The sequence below is a fragment of the Heliconius melpomene genome, chromosome 12 (genome assembly GCF_056956725.1).
Source record: "Heliconius melpomene rosina isolate 202511_hmr_F chromosome 12, ASM5695672v1, whole genome shotgun sequence".
Lineage (NCBI taxonomy): Eukaryota > Metazoa > Arthropoda > Insecta > Lepidoptera > Nymphalidae > Heliconius > Heliconius melpomene.
The window spans coordinates 8458129-8478913 of NC_140400.1; the positions used below are offsets into that span (position 1 = coordinate 8458129).

The window sequence follows — 20785 nt, forward strand, 5'->3', positions numbered from 1 at the left end:
CCAAGTGAGAAACGAACCCATAACCGTTGCGAACAATCACACGCCACTACACTATAGCGGCCTTAATTTCCTCCACACCACCCAAAAACGAACTGAAAATTCCCAAAAAGTTAAATTCCTATCAACTTCGCTTCAACAACGCATCCATCACCCAGTATCATCGTTTAATCATAACTTAATGTAGCACAACTAATGTACAGAGACCACACGCTGGTACGCTGTTACGCGACATTACGCAGGTTGTCGTTAAAATTATAGTGTGTAATAATAAAGTTTGATGAAAATATTATAATTATATAGGGATAATGAAAATGTAAGTTTATATTTTGGTTTAAAATCCCAAGTGGCGTGAGAAAATGACGGTTGAAAAGCGTTTAGTTCTGCCACTCAACACAATGTTTCGAATTAGCCAGAAAACGAAGAATGGAATCTTTACTTGTTCTTTATATTTACCCTGTTATGAGCGGGATAATGCGTGAAGCGTAGACAGATATAAATATATTTTTTTGAAGTAATATCTTCTTACTGGAATGTAAACCGCTTCGTTACGTAACGCGTAACGGCGCCAGTCTGTCTGGCTTCCTTTTCTCTCACGCATACGGCATCGGCAGGCAGGCTCTTGCTCTCTCACAATAATCCACAGAATTATAATCCAAGAATTGTATTTAAGAATAAAATGTTATAGGTAAAGGATTTATATAAAAGTCAGACTAATTTTTTAAAAAATTGAAAAGAAGCTTAACAAAGCAAATCGATCTTTATTTATTTTAAATCAATACAAATTATAAAAAATACAAACGAAAATTTGAAATTCCAAGCTTACATAATTCAATGTCGAAACTTTCTTACGACGCCATTTATTTACGAGCATTGTATTGTAAAATTTATAAACAACGAATACTGTTTTCTTAATTTTTGTCCAATTTTACTAAAACATAAGCTAAAATAACAAGAACAGCAAAAATTTCGAGTGTCTATTGCGACGATGGAATTCACAGTGACGTTTCGATAAAAAATTTATGAACTTTACAATTCTTCCGTGATGGACACCGGGTAAAATTTGTTCATAAATTTCAATATTTATAGTATATTTTAACGTTAACCAAGCAACAACTGTCGTGTTCACAGTCACATTCTATTCCTCATCATCACAATGGCATCAATTGGCACCAACATCTATGCTGCAAGGTCCTTGAAGTCCTAAAAAGTATTAAATAAGTATATATTTTTTATAATTTGAAACTTCACTTTCATTATCTTACGCGTCTACGCCGTAATTTCATACGAGACAAGCTAAGAAAATAAAATTAAACATCAGGTAGAAGGTGAGACGGCCATACCTCGTTGGGACTAAATATACAAGCTGAAGCTGTCCACATGCCAAGCATTACAACACAGGAAATGGTGGGGTATTAAATGAAACTATTTTAAAAGATAGAATATTATACCTGATAAATACAATATATGTATAATATTGTTATTAAACTGCTAACTAACTAACTAATACAATTTTTGACTCTACGCTTCTGTTGTCCGTTATCCTTCATATGACAAGCGACAACGAATCTAGGACAAGCCAATCGACCATAGTTTATTCGATGAACTATTAATAATATTTTTGAGTTCCCACTGCTATATAAATTATCAAAATTTATCACAAAATACTTATCTATATAATAGAAACATGTAAAATTTAGATTTTGGTTTTTCAACTTCCCTGCAATTTTATATTCCTATTTTCTTTTTACTTACAAATAATTCTTCTTTTTTCTTCATCGACGATTGTCTCTAAGAGATTGCTTGAAGCAATAGCACCGTTTTTGCTCACGCATTTTTATATTTTATGCTTTTACTGGAGTTAAAGTACTTTTTTATTATTTGTTTGTGTATATTTGTGTGTATATATATGTTATTAAATGTTATCATATATATATATAAAACCTGAAGGTAAATAGACATGACTATTACTTTCAATGACATACATAGGTGTAGGCAAATAATGTAATGATTCATTCTACATATGACGCTTCAAGCATCTTTCGATTAAAGTTGGCAAAAGACACTGTCTCTTTTACGTTTCTACACAATATAAACACTACTTTTTATTTTCTTTTTATTTTCCCTACTTTCCCGCATCATCAACGCTACGCTTTGCCTCGTTACCAGAGCATACAAATGATAATTTTAAATATTTAATTTTCTTGAATGGGAATCGAATCCATAACCTGTCGCGTTTACGGTGGCAAGATTGTGTAATTTTCATTATTCATTGCAGAATCCGGCGCTGAATGCGTAACGGAGTGCCTTAACACTACGCTCCTTTTGCCTACCCTACTACAGATGGGATATATACGTAAAGCTGAAAAAAAAAATAACGAAAGTAAATGTAAAAAATTTTTTAATCAATCTTTGATGTGCACATCGACCAATCCTCATAAAGATACTGGGAGAAGGTCTATATCCAGCCATGGACGTTACACCACTGGAATAACATAATTATTTGTTGTTTTAATTTAATTTTGTTATTTATTTATAAAAAAAAATATTAAGGGGCACTTGAACCTGCGACCTCTACAAATACACGATTTAGCCAAAAAATCTGATATAAACATTTTATTTGATCGTTCCCTCTTCCCACGTGTCAGTCTCTGCCAAGTACGTGCCAAAACACATTATGATTGTAATATAAAATTTAAATAAGTACATTTTAAATAGAAATTGATTGGTAATTTACAGTACACGAGTAATAAAATTGTTTTAAGAAATTTTCTTAGCTTTCTTTTTTTTTTAAAGAATAGTATTGTAATTTTTGTACTAGAAAAATCTACATGTATGAGCTGTATCTTTGACAGGACAGCTGGCAGTCTGTCTATAAACGGGATGATTGAGAGTTCGATTCACACTCGGGGGAAGAAGGAAGGAAGGAAGGCCCTGGTAGATAGATCACGGCATTGAGTTTTCCGCTATTGAACATGCAATGTCTGGAGATGTTTCAGAAACTGGGTGGACACGGAGTGCTCTAACACTAGGTTCCTTCTGACTACCACGTTATGTGGGATAACGCGTGAAAGTGTATAAACTTTGTACATAAACTTTATTTATCGAACCCGCAACGATATGGTAGAGCTATTAAAGCGAACGTAGAAGTTGACCTATTGAGGAGAGATCTATTTTTCATACTTTCCACATACGCTTGAAACATGGTAGACAGAGTGGACCTAGTGTCAGATGCCGCCCGAATCCGTAACTCAACGCCGCTAGATTATATGTTCTAGATATTTAAAAAATTAAATAAGAATATATATTACATATAAAATAAAATAGTAACAGTGGAGTGTTTTATTATAATTCTCACCTACGCTAACATATTCTGAATGTCCAATCTTTTTTTAGATAGAGCAAAAGTGTGGATCGTTTTAGACGGAAGAACCCAGTGTAGTTTTGATAGGCGCGCGCACTACAGTAAGTGTTATACATATAAAAAAAGAAGCATTTCGAACTAAAAATACTTAAAATTACACATATTTTAAATTTATTTGTGATAAATGAAATAATTAATGGTGTTTATAAGTAAAATTTACATTTATTTGTGTTTTTGGGTCGAAATGTAGGTGAAGGTGCATGTAATTATCATTTTAGCTCGGAATTCGGATTTCTATTTTTATGTTTGTCAGTTGTTTAACGTGATTGTGATATGTGATGTGTTTTTTTTTATTTTTTATTTTTGTAAAGAATAGTGGAAAAACTATATAGTACAAATATTAGTAATGAAATACCGGTTTGATTTAATTTTTCTATGAATAGGTATATAGCGTATTAAATTCCTTGCATATTGATTTTCAAAATATTTTTTTTTAATTAAAAAAGTATACTCGGTCACCATTCGATGGCATAACTATTTTAATTTTCCTACCTGGTAGATTAGCCGCAGCGTTAAGTTCCGAAATTCAACAAGTCTTTAAAAACTCATCGAAAAGACAGAGGTTTCTTAGAGACTTTAAATCTTTTCTGCTTAGAAGAAATCTCCACAGTTATAAAACAAAATTAATATTTGCAAATCTATCTTTGTCACATACAAAAAAAAATTACTTTATTTATGTTACACGAATTTACCCCAAAACTTAAAAGCGGACGCGGAAAAAAAGGACCTATAAAAGGAAACAATAAGCAATATAAGTCAAATATATTCAATATCTATTACGATTGATATCGGGAACCTTGCGAAAGGTAATGTGCCAAGGGACAAGGAGGAAATAGATTAATAAACGTCAAATATTAATATAATAACAATGCCGCTGTAGTACAGTTCTCTAATTGTACACACGAAGGTTGTAGGATCAAATTTTAAGTATTATTTATAATTTTAGCTCATTTCGCTTACCACATCTCGCTCGCTTCGCCCACGATTTTTAATGATAAAACGTCTCATCAAATTGAATGAAAAATAAGGAACTGTGTCGTAATCGTCTTCCTTTGGTTCCCTCTAAACACCCCAATAATCCCTTATTATACAGCATGAAGTTACAAAAATACATTTGAAACCAATTAATCCGTTCATATTAGCGTACACACATGTAATGTAATGTATACAAATTATATGCCATTGGGATCGTATTCAGTTTCATAATCTGTATAGAATACGCGTCGCGTTGAAATTACGTTAATAAATTATTCATTATATTGAAAATTGAACTATTGTTGGATTTCAATATTTTAGTTAGTACTGGTTTTTGAAATTCGCATAGCTTTTTAAGGTGTTAGTTGGTTCGATTTTGATCATCTTTATAATGTAAATTTCTTTTTGTATACTTATAATAACAGGCAAACCAACTTTGACATATATGGACTAATGAAAAAAAATGTTAATAAATATATGAGATGCCAATTAGAACTCCCCACCACACAGAATACCCATTAATCGAATACATACTAAACAGCAGTACAAAATTCAATAACCATACAGAATCCAGCCTTAATAGCCTTTATATATAATTACAGTACGTGACCATGGCCTTCACGAGTATCTATTAGGCTTAGGGAACCTATAATTATCGTCCCATTGGGGGAACCCTTTTAACGAACGTGCGATAGAGAATTACGAGAAATGGCGATTCGTTTGATATATAATAAAAGGATGGTAAAAGGTCACTTTAATTATCACGTAGGCTGTTTATTAGGTGGGTAATAATGTTAGATATTTATGTTTGAATTGTTTTAGGTTATGTTTTGCGTTTATTGTGGTGTTTGTTTGTTAATAGCAATAGTTGATTAGCATTAGTTGTTTGTATTGTTAATAGCATTAGTTGACGTAAGTGCCACTGTTGCAGGTTCGATTTTCACTTGGGGGAAGTAATTATCTTTATTTCCTCGCTCTAGTAGCCACTCAACATGTCTCAAAAATTGGGGAAAATGGGGAATGGAGTGTATTAGAAATGAGCTTACCCTGCCTACCTTGAAGATTTTTTAAAAAATTATTAACTTTCATACAGTAAAATTATCCAAGAATTATACGAATATAAAATCAAAAACGAATTTAATAGGTTTGTACATAAAGCTTGTACATAACCACCACAAATAAAATAATATACGCTCTCGTAAGTCTATAATAGATATACGTTTCCATTATTGTGTTCGGAAGTCCAAATGATTCTCTTCCTTAGTTTTGTATATCTTACTTTTTGCGTGGACTTTAAGACGTAAAATGGAATATCATCTTTTTTTCCGTTCCGATAAAAAAATAGAGAAATCTTCTATAAAATCATATAGATTTTAAATTACAAATTTATACTTATGCGCATGAGAAATTTATCCAACTTACAAAAATAAAAACGCCAATTTGAAATTATAATAATACTTTATAGCATATTATTATAGCATTAATAATTCGGAGTACAAAAACCTTTAGGTCAAATAAAAACAAAATATCAGAGATGACTTTTATTAGTTGCTATAATAATAATTAACAGAAAAAAATAAAACTAAAAAAATTAATTAATTATATTTCAATTCACCAGTCTTGTCAACATTGAGTTGAGAGACGTTCAGTTTCATCACTCAATACGCAACGTTTCGAAAATCTTACAGACAGAGAGAAACGGAGTGTGTTAACACTAGGTTTCCTGCCTACTCTCCTATATACAAAATTATAACAATGTTTATCTTTTCAGGTGCGCCGCCATAAATAACAGAATGCTCATATGAAACATATCAAGATGTTGCCCACTTTCAGTTAGTAGGTGAGATATTTTCTGTTTTTGCTCGTTACGTGGCTTTACGTCGGTCGTCGGCCATTATTCATCGTGTTGCTTCATTAATTACATTTTTTTAATAAAAAAGTCAATTAACATAGAAAATGTTCTACTGATTATATTAGGAGAAATTATGATAATAGAATATGTCTTATTTTCTATATCCATTTCGATATGTGTATGTATAGTATATAAATAATAATAAAATGTCTTTATATACCGTTAACTTTCAACTTTAGTCTCGGTTTTTATTATAGGTTTCAGGTTTCTACGTATAGGTCTTTAGTAATAAAAGAATGCCTTATAGAAATAATTTATTGATTAACATGCATTTTTTTCTTATTTAATTGATTTTGTTAATTTGTTCCAAAAAAAAAATTATTAAATTAATGAAAATTACCTTAACTTCATCTTTCTTATACTTTCTTATATTGAATATTAGATTTCTAGATCTATCCATTCACATGACCATATATGGTCAAGAAACAATAATACACAAATTGCCCTACGCTATGACAAAGCAGCGTCTAATTATTTCATATGACATAATTCAAACATCTATTATATACTGTACATATATATCTGTATTTATATACAGCTGTTGTACGTCACTCCTGGCACCTGCGCCTTCCTATTCACAACGTATGAAGCTTAATTTAGATGCGATGAAATTATTTATATATCACTAGCAACCGCCCGCTGCTTGGTCTGTGTGGACTTTTTGACATGCAGCATAGAAATTTCATTTCTGATTGAAAAACGTAAAATTCTATAGGAATATTGAGAATCGCTTATATCTTCTTTATACTTTGTCCTCTTTGATAAATGGACTACCCGATACAAAAATATTTTTGTAAATTGGAACCAGTATTTGCTGAGATTAGCGCGATCAACCAAAGAAACTCTTTAGCTTCATGATATTAGTGTTAGAAGTACAGAAGTGTAATTGACATTGTTTATTATTGATTATATCATGTTTAAGGCATTCGTATCTATTCATATTGGTATGAGAAATATTCTAAGTGATGATTGAGATGGTAGTTGTGTCGATATACGCGTGCGTCAAATATTTATGTCAGATAAAGCAAATTACATGTAAATAAAGTGTTTATTTTTAATCTATTTTTAATATAAACTTCCGAGGCCGTCTTGGTGCAGGAGCACTAGCGTGCGCCCGTTCCTTATTCGATTTCTAACTTAACAGCAAAGAAGCGTGGCGTTGACTAGATACCCTATGTTAGGCAGATAACAAAAACCTCATTGAAATTGATAATTAATTAACAAGAAAATTTTCCAAACAAAAAACTAACTTCTCAACAATTCGCTACCAAGTCTAGAAATTAAATATATATTTAGAGGGGGAACTTCGTTTAATATGTAAAAAATCCTCTCGCTTCCACCAACTGGAAGTAACTTTTGTTCTCGGCAGTACTTAACGAACGAGACTGTTTTGTTAGATACTTGTTTCTTATTCAGTGTCAGTATTACTTTTGATTTTAGCAACAAATAATTTTATCGACAACCGCTAGCTTTAAAACAAACTTTGGTAAGGAGCTTAAATATTTATAAAGGAAGCATGTTTGATTCTTTTATGGTGCAATTTGAATGTTATGATAGTTGAGGTCGTTGCGGCGTAGGGGCCAAGCGGGTGGTTGTTAATTTTACGGTTGTGAGTTCGATTCTCACTCAGGGGAATGAAATGTTTAATATTTTCGTTTTTTCGCTCTTTCAGCATTGAAAATAAAGAACGGAAGTGTTTTAATGGAGAACGGAGCGGACATTAGTTTCCCAGGTTCCTTCTGCTGAACTCGGCTGTGCGCGGAATATATGGTGAAACTGATAATATGTTCAGTAATAAAACTTAAAAAATCTTATTAAATCTTTCAAGTTAACCTTAAGATAATAATACGAATCCATGAATAGAAAAGTTTCCTCTAAAGTAGAAAGCAATAGTAATATTTTATAAGGAACGGATGTAGCGTACAGTAAAGTACCGCCTTCCTATCGCGTAATTGAGACTTATGAAAATATTTGTTTTGAGCTTTAGAGTTATAAAGCTTTAATATTTTCAACTATTTTAAAACAAAGATTTGAAAGTATTTTACATTATTACGTTAAATTATTATTTTAATTTTAAAATGCTGATAAATATTAAACTAAAAAATATTTTCTATTTTTCTTTATTGTAAGCAACACGATAAGTTCTAAGGTGCGCGGTAGAATAAAAGTAAGAAGTCTAAATAATTAAATATTTTCATTTTCCTCCTTTATTTCGGCTGATAGTAAAGACCAGAATGTCTTCAAAGTACATTTTCTGTAAAGTCCTACACATACGAGTAGTATGTAATAAAATAAGTTTACCAACACTAAATATGCATTATCCTAGCTCACTGAGCAGCAAAGGGTTAAGCGTAGTTAGTTTAATAACTAATGTAATTTACTCATACTAAAACTAGAACGGTCCAGTACAGTACTGCAACCAGCCGTGCCTGGAATGGCCAAGTTCGTTACTCATCGCAATACGTGGACGATTCTCCAAAATAAGCACGTATGTACTAGGAGATAAAGATAATGAAGATCTTCAACTTGGTCCTAGTTGAAAATTTGAAAGGTAGTTGTAATAAAATGGACTACTAAAGTAAATTATCTAAGTCGTACTTCTCATTTTATTTAACAATTAAAAAAAATAACAAGCGCGAGACGACGGGCGACGCGAAGGGTTCATTACACTTTGAAAAATGTCAATAAATTTTGTAGTACAATGGCAGTTTGTCATAATATTTTTCATTAAACTAGTAGTAGATTGTAACATAAACTTGTTTATATATAATGTTTTTTGTAATAGAACTTTTAAAAAATTAAAAAAATATGCTATATTTTTAAAAATATTCTATTCGTCTATATTTCCAATCTCTATCTCTATCATTCCTGTACAGAATTTCTCATCTCTTATTTCTCAACTTAGAATTGGGCAAATATGTCCCATATTTTAGTTACGGAATCCTAAATATTCTTTATTTCATGATTTTTCCACATTTTCTATACCAAATTTATTATAATTTACGACACACACTATACCACAATTACAATTATCCAATGTGATAATTCAATACATGCACTATGAACTAACGCGCCGGTTGTTCATTAGTCCACAGTGTGCGGCTGTAATTTGATTTTAACGCTTCTATATCAAACACTATGCCCCCGGATAACTTTTCTTAGTTTCTGAGTAAATTACATTATTTAGTTAGCGAAATTGTTATTTGACGTTGTTTATTATAGCGAGTAGGTAGGCCTAAATCAGCACAAACTTCAATTTCGAGTTAGAAGCTTTGTAAGCTAAACTGAAAGTTTTATTGTTTTAATATGTAAAGTGAGAAGTGAGTATGAAATAAAGAGAGAAAAAAATGTCATGGTTTTTTTTATAGTACTGAAAGAATAGTTATTGAGGCCGTCGTAGAGAAGCAGCCCAGTCGTGGGTTCAATTCTCATTCAGGAAATTAATTATTTTCATTTGGTCTCTCTGGTTTCATAACTTATAACTTGTATCTCTTATATTGTTTCTATAAGAAAAGAGTTTCCTAGTAAAGACAAAGATCCCAGAAGGTAATCACAAATCTCTAAGATTCTCCTTCTGCAAGGCTATTCTCATTATAAACTATATTTTATATATATTTAATTCACTTTATCACCTAATTTGTCTGAAACACTGCTACCTCTACATACTCTAGATAGACATCTACAATATAATTAACGCAATCGATCTGACCCAAAAGCCTCGTTAACTTGTCACATATATCTTATAAATCTTCGGTAGACAAAAAGTCCACGGAGGGGAATCCTCGTTCGAGGAATTTCATAAGGATAATAAAATAATCCTTTCCGTGCTAAGGCCTTATCGTATTTGGGAAGCGATACCCGAAAATAATATCAAAGGCAGCCCGCCAATATTGTTTGCAAGCATTTATTAAGCTGGTTCCATTTGAGTCGGCGTATTGTAACGAAATGTGTGGTGTCAAACTGTTTTATGTTTGTATCTAGTATATATTCATAGTTATTTATAGATAGTTATATACTTATTTAAGGACTTTATCGTATTTATGTCAAATTAAAAATATATGTATAATAAACTATGTATAAACCTTCACTAAGAAATAATCTACCTAATAGTGAGAATCGCATCAAAATCCGCTGGGTGGTTTAGAAGAAGAGTTAGAAAGGCACAGACAGAGGCGAAGGACAATTTTATTTTTAATATATGATAATATTTTTAATACATGATATATATTTATAGTTAGTTATAGATAGTTGTGGTTGAGTTATGGCTGTAAACACGAGGGTTGGGAGTTCAATTCAATTCAAGGGAAGGGAATATTTAATATCTATAAAATCATGCTTCAACAGGTTTAGGTTAATTTTCATTAATATTTTTTTTATTTCTTAAAATTTTCTCGTTACGAAAATCGATTATTATTTTTATAAAAACTAAATTAAGTAAAACAAAATAAAATAGAAAAGTTTTTTCAATATTATACACCAATAACGGCCTTCATGAAGCTTATAATCAAAACTTTTTTAAAAGTTTCCGAATTAGGTCAGCAGGTGAAGCTTAAAGATCCTAATCGTGTAATAAAGTAAGAAATACTCTGTCGGCATCTGTCTATGGTATTGTGGCGCAGTGGGAAAGTATCTCTATCTATCCGTAATGGATGTGGGTTTGATTCTCATTTGTGGTATTTATTTTAAAATATCTATAATTTATCTGTAGCTAGTAAAGCAAGATGTGAACTTGTGTTCCGCCAATATCTATAAGTTTGACAGAAAGTAGAGAACGACGTACAAGCATTGGACATTGTACACTCCATAAAGATGGATCATTTTGAATATTAATTTCAGTGGAATAGTATCTGTCTACAAGCTCGACGGTTACAGATTTGATTCCAATTCAGAGAATAAATAATTGTCTTTACTCTGCTCTGTGAAACAAAGAACTGCGTTGACGTCTGCCTATGCATGAATACGTTCCTATTAAGATAAACAGCGAAGAACAGAGTGTCCCAACACTAACCTCAACTATCCTGCAATATATAGCTTAAAGTATCAGAGCAAAAAAAGTTTTTGAACAAAAAAGAAAATATTCCGTGAATAATGAAGATTCATCTAATGGTAATAACACAGCATGTAGAGCTCTCGAGGTTTACGATCTGGATTATGAAGGATAGAAGGAGGAATGATACGTTTTTGTCGTTTTGTATGTGGAAAAGTGTCATAGCTAATATTTTGCGGGGCTTTCTACCAAACTCATAAGGGGTCAGCCCAAGAAAAAAATTGATAATATACTTCTTTGTAAGATTCTTTCTTGGGTTAAGTTTATTAGAGTATACGGTGATACTTGCTATCTATGACACAGATAAAATAATAAAAATGTAAGGTTGATATTTATTTTTATCGTTGCTTTCAGTTTTGTGTTTAGTATAAAATATAAAGATCCAAGCACATAGTTTAGAAGTTTTCTTTTTTACCTTACTCGAAGGTTTCTAAGACTCTGCTGTCTGTATGTCTGTCTATTACCACAACAAATAATAAAAAAATGAATAAAATCAAATATCTAAGAGGATCCCATACACGTTATCCCAACATGCACGATTAACGACAAACAATAACAATTAACAAAAAATAGTTGCACTAAATCAAACAATCAATGATTATAGAAATAATATTTATTTAAATAAAATATTGTATTACTATCAAATATAAGGGTTTTGAAGTATTTCAAAGGAAAAATAAATTTATATTTTTGGTAAGCCTCTCTCGAGCGATGAAAGGAATGAAATACAAAATTTTCTTCGTCCGCTTCTAAAGCTATTACGTTGGAGGCTAATGAAATCATTTGTTTTGATATCTCTTGACAACATTTTGGTATCTAATTTGATAGAACTCAATGATGATCATGCTCGAGTGGTTGTTAATGATTGGCAGTGAGTTAGCTCTGGTGGGATCGATAATATAATAATTATTTTTAACCATAGTTTGATAGGTAAAGAGAACCAAATATCAAGTCACTCCGGTTTCGAGCAAATGTCAACGTTTCGGTTTGTCTTGCCAGAGTAGAGAAATGAAAAAATGATTTCTCTGACTGGGGATCAGACCTTTAGCCATCATATTTCCTGTCTATTTGACAGGAAATATGATGGCTGAAGGACCCTGATGATTAGGACCCTGAGTATATATAGGTCGACTACGCCACGATGGCCACAACTGTTTAGAATAAATTGAATATTTTTTTTTTCAAAGATAACGTTGTCTTTATTTGATAGAAATTGCACAGGAATGTCAGTTTCGTCCAAAGGGAATCAAACCCCATGATGTGACCCCATGTGGTGCCCACAACGCGTCGATCTGTATATATTGGGTATACCTATTAATAAAATATATTGTTTTCTGTTGATTGGTGCCACTTCTAATATTTTCTTTGCTGTTTGAACTGTAGTTTTTCTCTCATTTTTTCTGATTATTAGGGTCGAGATAGTTCATAAGTTGTTAGTTCATAGAGTGTTGTGACATTGTGAACTTAATTATATTCAAGAGTTATTATTATATTTGCGATGAATTTTCAAAATTTATCTGGTTTGTAGTTTAGGAAAATATACGTTTCATAATCATTCCTCAAATTGGAATTCAGAAACACGTACAATAGTCGAATATAAGTCGAGGTAGGTAATGAGGGCAGCGTTTTCCGCTGATGCAAATAATGATAATTATTATTGCAATAATTTTGAAGTCAGTGCAAAGTAAAACAAACAGGCTTAGTAATTTGATATTGTAGTAATTTTTTTGTATCATTAGCTCAAGCTAATGCTACAAAAATAATAAAATCTTTCTTTAATTATATTTGCTTAACAAAATCTAAGTACGTTTTACTTTATATTAAGTAAATTTATTTTTTCTTTTATTTTTGGAAGTCGGTTTGTTGATTGTTAAGAAATATTTTTTATTTAAGGTTATTTTTATATTTACTTGAATGTTCAATCTTAATTATTATTAGAATCAAATTAATTTAAGGGCCACCGTGGTTTTACCCCGTCTGTTAGACAAACTGCAGCGTTGAGTTCCACCACTCAATAAGCAATGTCTCGAAAGTTGAAATATATCTATCGCCCATACATGCCGACCTACCTATATATACCCCATAAGATAAACCGTAACCACGTTAACATCTAACAAACATCGAACCGCCGATAACATTTTAACAATCCATAACCAATTACCCCGCGATCATATCTAAAGGAGTTACAGATTTTGTTTTATAGCGTCCCCATTGGCTGGCTGTCATAAAATTTAAGAGAAAGAACGGAAAAGCCATAAAACTAGTGTACGGACCTCCCCGTTATCGCACTCCAGCCCGCCTTTACGATACACGCGCACTTCGATAAAGTGTTACGACGGGATTAGAGATATAGTAATTGGAGACGCCGTATAGTTTTACATTGCATGTTTTTTCCCCCTTATTTGAAGTTCGTTTCGTTAGATTAAAAGTGGAAATTGTAATTGGTTAGATGGTTATTGATTCGAATACTGCTTAGGGTTATGTTAGATTTAGTCTATTTCAGTTTTAAAATGAATGGCGGTATTCTGTTACGCTTGTTGTTGCTGATTATTCATAGACAGCCATCTTTTGTCCAGTGCTGGACATAGGCCTTCCCCAATTCTCGCCACCACGCTCGATGCCCCAGCTCTTTGGACCCATCCGCTTCCCGCTAACTTCTTTAGGTCGTCGGTCCATTTGGGTCTCCACTCTTATATATTAATATTATATAGATATTTTTATAGTGACGTATAAATATCTATACTAATATCATAAAGCTAAAGAATATTTGATTGAACGCGCTAGTCTCTGTAAAACATTAATTGCTCGAATTGAAAATCTCTTTTAGTATTCGCCAGTCCATTTATTAACTAACTTAGAATGTGCTGTAATATATATCATAAGCAGGTTGAAATCACGGACGAAGCCGCAGGTAAAGCTAGTCCGAGGTAAAATGTAATATCACAACGAAACCTTAAAACCAGAATTTAAATAATACAACAAACAAGCCAGTTACATGAAACAGCAAATCTTTGAAAGTTTCAAAATTTATTTTTATTATAGTGTTGTAAAACGAAAACAATTTACTTGAACACTGGTACAATAACAGTTTAAAAATGTTAGTAAAAGTCTTTAGCGGAACACAACCGAGCTACGGTACGGCTCGACGTTGAAACTTCGAATTACTTTTCTAAAGTCCTCTAATAAATTCTCGCGCAACGTTTCGAAGTATTTCATAAGGAAAATTGTAAATAAATTCAGGCAAAACTAGAGATGGAATGGTAGGGTGGGATGTATATGCTATTGTAATTTTGGTTGAGATGAAATGTAGGTGACAGTATACGTAACTAGGATTCTTTTTGTTTTAAAATAAACGTGGTTGTTAAAATTTTGAATTGTTTTATTTAAATAAAATAATTGAAGATAAGACAGAGGGAGCCTGTTGCTAAAACACACGTTCCTTAGTTTCCTCCCAATTTTTGAGACATTGTGTTGAGTTACGAATTAAAAATATTATATTCATAAATAATATATAATACGAAAAGTAGAGTCAGCAGAAAAAATGTGTTTTTTTATCTTCTAAGCAGTCAAAAATCCTTATGAAAATTTCAATAATGTACTTCAGATTATTAAATTAATAATCGTCCGGTTCGTAGCTCTCGGGAGAATTACTTTTAATTTAACGATAAATCTATCCCCCGATTGGAAATCGAATCCACAACCATCGTGTTGGACATTTTTCCACTCAGCCACGTTTACTTCAATGAATATATTACACTTACTTTAAGTTTAACAGATTGAATCAAGTTTGGTAGTAAAGGAGAATTTGTAACTATTTAATAAGAACTTTCGAACTTAACTTACCGAGCGCCAACCAGAGTATGAAAGCAATGATTTGTGCTTATTCAACTTAGTAAATAGACTCTGGTAAAATAAATTTAGGTATCTAAAAGTAACTTTATTATATTCTGGATATAATAATATGTATTTTATATTTTTTTTTAAAGGCTAGTCTTGGCGCGGGGCCACAAAGTGTGCTGCAAAATCGACTGGTGCTGAGTGGGTCCTCACTCGAGGAAATTAAATATTTATTTAAATGTATATTTATTTTTTTTCGCTCTGGTGTCAAGGCAAAGCGCGGCGTTGTGTTCCGCCACTCAAAACACAATGCCTCTACAATTCGGCAAAAAGTGGAGAACGGAGTGTCTTAACACAAGGTTCCCTCTGCCTACCCTGCTGTGTGCGGGATACAGCGTGAAGCTGATTTATTCTAATTATATAAAATTTGTCAAGATTGTAGTAAATTAGACCAAATTTCTTCTCTTATAGTTGTATAGCCTTACAATGTCATATTACGTAGAATGAACAAATAGTATAATTTGGTCTCACAAGGCTGCACATTCAGAACGCAATAGTATCTTCATATATTTTACTTATCTGAACATTTTGCCCCATACTTACTTGTACTGCAGATGGCAATTTTGCAGCCCAGTAATTTTCTTGAGAACAAACGAAGAATGTATTTTATTCGTTCTTGCTTAGTTACGATCCTATGAAAACAATTCGAGCGAACTAAAAGAGCGAAGTTTTGGAGACATAACGTTCGTATTTACTTTAACTCAGTTTACTCTTTATTAATATTTTGGGGGGAACGTCTAGACGTAATCCAGTGGATCAAGGAATATGGGTGGATATAGTGAGTTCTAATCCTGCTTGAATATTTTGTATGGAACAATTTTTGGAAAAAGCACGCTGTTTTCACTATACTTCATTCTCCACTTTCCATTGAATTTCCGAGACATTGTGTTTTGACTGGTAGAACTCAAGGTCGTGATATATGGAGGTTGTTTTAGCAATTATTCCAAAAAAGAAACACTAAATAATCAATCACTTTTCACTATTCTAAACGCTTCCTCCGAGATATAAATAAGAAGACGGGGTCAACTATTAGCAAAAAAAACAATTTTCAATTAAGAAATATGTAAATATTTACTAGCTCATGGAAGAACTTTTTCTTTTAAACATCCTGTTTCTGACAGGTGACGCGAACCAAAGGTTAAACCTTAATTAAAGGAATAAGGTAGGTAGTAAATTGGCTGTCCAATATATTTTAACTTATAGAAAAAATGTAAATTTTCACTAGAGGTCATGGTTATGAGTTCGATTCCCACTAGGGTAAACGACTGAATTTATTATCCGTTTCGACAATACCATTTTTTTCGCTCTCGACTTACCAATTTGCAAAAACACATAAAGCTATTAAAAAATTGTATAGACTTTTCCACTCCAAGTACCTTATAAAAATAAATAATGTCTTGAGACCTTGGATGATGTATCATTAGAATCTGTAAAAATGTTTTGAAATAATAAAATGACAGAGGGCACCTACGTTTAAGTACACCGATCCTGTTGCACCATTCCGTTTTACATATATTGCATGTTGAATGGCGTAACTCAACACCGCGGTTAGCTAGTAATTACATGATATAAATCACAATTAATTGTTAGGTTAGGACACTTACCTCTCCAATCCCTTAAGCAACTAGACACTAAGTTTTGATATTATCAATTATTAAAAAGATTCACTAATTTATGAGTGGTATATATCCAAATAAATAAATAAATATAACAAATTGCTTGAAATTAAACCATTTAGTGAAACTTAAATTTCACTTGAAAACATTTGTACTAAACTAGATTTCTCTTTGAATACGAGCTTAGTAACTACCAAAATGTATTTAGCATTTAACAATTCGCTTTTCGATATCTAATGAGTCGTTACTCTAGGGCCCTCGTCTCTAGCGACAGACTTAAATATACTTGATGTTAAGCTAATTACGTTGTTGACTAACTTATATAAATAGGGTTAGATTGCGATTTTATTTTTTATTTCTCAAAATTATTATGGATTGTGGCCGTTGTGGCACAGTGTTAAATGTCTGAATGTAAGTATAATCATTGTGGGTTTGATCTCGATCCGGTGGAATAAGTATATTTAAATGTCTTCTTTTCTCCGCTCTGAAAATTCATATCTAATTTTTAAATATTATACAAAAAAAACCTATGTAAATCAAATGCGTGTGTTTGCAAGACACAGGAACACAGGGAGAGTTAAGCATTAGTTTTTTTTCTAGGCCAAAGAAACTAATACATATTTTTTCTTAACTTCATATTTTATCTAACATATAGCATGATAAGCAATCAATAATTGAATAGAGCTAAAATATTTTTTTTTTAATATTTTTAATGTTTGTTGACGAACCACAGCGTTCCGTTACGCCACGCAACATATAATGTCTCAAAAATTTGTTGAATCCTGAGAAGAGGAGTGTAGTAGTACTACGTTACTTCTGCCTCAAACCTGAGAAAAAGAATGTCTTGGCACTACGTTACCTGTGCCTTCTCTGCTACGCTGAAAAAAGCATGAAGATGCTAATAAAATTTCGCCATATTTATACTTTTTTTACTATCACTTCTTGTGATGATACAAATCACCAAAATGTAGCTTCATAACCATTCAGTTATATTCTTTTGAAATCGGCCTTTTATTTCTTTTATAAGGTCCATAAAATAGTCTACGTAGACGGTATAGTAAAGGTCCTCATTTTTATTTCACTCATCTCTTAGACAATTGAGCTTTAAATAAAACAGAAGTTTTCGGAATACATTCGCTTCAAGCTGTATTCCGCACACAGCTGGGTAGGCAGAGGGAACCTAGTGTTATGCACCCCATTCCCCATGTACAAGTGGGTTCATAAAATGAAAAACGTAAATGCGTTTAAAAATTATATTTTAATAATTATTTTTATTTTGTTGTTTAAAAAATAATAAAATTAAAAATATTTTACGTTTTTAAAAATAAATTTCAGGACTTTAAGGACCATGAATTTAGCACCCATTTACCTCTCACTTCTTTTGTCATTGAAGTCCACAACCAATGTATACTCGTATATCGTAATATTGAACTTGGCTCTCATTTTACATTTATGTTTTAATGGGATTTTTGGGATTATGGTGGATGGGATTATGTTTTCTAAAATAATATTATTAGAAACTCATAAGAAATAAAAAAAAAATCAAAATATGGATGCTCCATTAAGTAGACTTCATATTATGGCTATTAGTCACGAACGATGTTCAGAATCTGTGTCAATTGTTTACTCTACTAGCCCTAGATATATCCACTTAATAAGTTACTAGGTAGTGAGCACTTTGATCCTACTGTACTTGAAGCCCTCGATGCAAAGCGAGGGATGTGGGTTCGATTTCGGATGTGGATTGAATTATTTTCATTTATTCACTGTGGTAATAAGACAAAGCGCGGCGTTAAATTCTGCCACTCAACACTAAATAGTCAAATTAGATGGAATCTATTAAAATTTTGAACTATAGTTAGCATTCTACCCAAAGAAAAAAATCATGTCTTAGCAGAATCAAATCAAAGCTTGTAATTCCCCGAGAAGGGATTGAACCCATTACAATCAAAATAACAATCAGTAGCTATCCGATTGCGCCTCGATGGCCTTATAAGCTCTTACATAAAACAATAGTGTTTATTTTTACAGCCGTAAGAAATTTTATTACTCGCGTACTCGATTCCCTGAGGTCTTATCTTATCTCAAGTTGAAGCACTTAAAAGGGCTCTAGCGTCGAACCCTTTGACGCGAGGGATGATTTATTTAATCCGAAAATCCTGCTATATTGTTTCTGTCTACTTTTGTTTAGTATGAAGAAATATAAACTGCGATGAAAATGTAAGGAACGTTTCATAGCAGTTTTGGTAAATTAAATAAAAAGATAGGTTAAATAAATTCAATATATTTTTCTCTTTACGAATGTTAGTTGGTTAGGCAGTCTCCGTTTTCCACTTTCCGCTCTACATAGGAGCATTACCTGTTGATTGGCAGAACTCAACACACTGCTTTTTCTAATCATAAAAATTTATTTAATCAAAGTTTATTACTATAACAAGGAAGAAGGAATATGTACTTGCAAAGTAAATATTGCTACCTTATTAAAATTTCCTTAGTCAATAAAATTTTGATACCAAAAGTTTTCCTCGAAGTCGGGCTTTGTGAAATCTAATGTATTCAGTCTCAGACTTTGCCAACTAACTTCCTTGACTTGATTTTGCGTAATTATATATAAAATTAAGATTTGTTATATAGCGGCTCTCGTGACAGAGGGATACAGTGCCTGATTGGTAACGCGACGGTTGTGGGTTCAATTCCTAGTTGGGGGGGATTGAATTTTTCGTCACTATAGCAACATTACAAGGAGTTGAATTCTGCCACTTAACATTGATTCTTTCGAAAACTAGACAGAAAGTAGGAAGAGGAGTGTTTTAACACTAGGTCCTCTGCCTGCTCCACTATATGGGAGATACAGCGTAAAGCTTAAAAATAGTATGTGTAAATACTCCATAGATAAGGGTTGTCAGGTTGACAATGTCATGTAATTGGATAATATTTGAGTAGGACGATCTATTTAGGCGTTCAAGCACGTGTCCTAAATTTTGTATGTGTAGGTATATGTCACAGTTACTTCCTCGGAAAATAAAAGCCATATCGAGATGATTCATGATTTAGGAATAGTTTAAAAACGTTTTATTTTGTTTCAGGATGGTCTTTGCCTTTTATCATTATAGTTTTTCAGCTCCACGCTGTATCTCGCACACAGCGGGATAGGTAGAGAGAATCTAGTGTCAAGATACTCCGTTCTCCAGACAACTCCATTATTCGCCGGATTATAGTAAAAGAAAGTTAAAAAAAAAATCCATAATTTTACTAAAGTATCATTAAAATACAAAAGTCGTATGACGTGCTCACTTTCATATGAACGTCGTGAGTGCATTGGATGCTGGCCAGATGCACTTATTAGGAGTGATCTTGAGAGACGCTATTAACTCCAACACGGAGATAAACGTGGACAATTTTTACAATACCACCAAGTTATTATTTTAAAATATTTTCTTTATTACAAGACGCTGTCCCATTACGCTAAGATGGCTTCAAATAAAATTTTATTTGAAGTTTAGTTTCAATACTAATGTTGGTATTAATATTTATTAAGAATTTGATATTTTACTATAAATACATTATCTTTGAGGCCATCATGACACAGCAGTTCAGCGCCAGATTGTAAAGAGGTTTAATTTCCACTCGGAGGAGTGTCTTAACACTGAGATCCCTTAGCCTACCCTGCTATAAGCGGGATAAAGCGTGGAATTAAAAAAAATAATAATAAAAATATAATATTATATACAGAAATTTCTGTACGAGCATCGTGATATTCAACGTTTAAACATTTTGAATATTTCGTCACAGCAGAAATTGAGTTGGTGATACGAATACTATACGGTGCATGCTGTATTAGATCTAAATAAAATTTATTTTTCACATATTTTAGTATCGCGCTTCATGCAGAGAAAATTTTAGTAGAATCATTCTGT

The 20785-nt window shown here is 32.2% G+C and overlaps 1 protein-coding gene across 1 annotated transcript in view; it reads left to right on the forward strand.

Moving 5' to 3' along the window:
- The first annotated feature begins 3435 nt into the window (after positions 1-3435).
- The window catches only part of tn (tripartite motif containing protein thin), a 70231-nt gene continuing 52881 nt past the window's right edge, over positions 3436-20785 (forward strand). The window contains exons 1-2 of the mRNA XM_085194104.1: positions 3436-3462; positions 6168-6236. The gene's annotated coding sequence lies outside the window, so the exon portion shown is untranslated. The remainder of the gene's footprint in view (positions 3463-6167; positions 6237-20785) is intronic.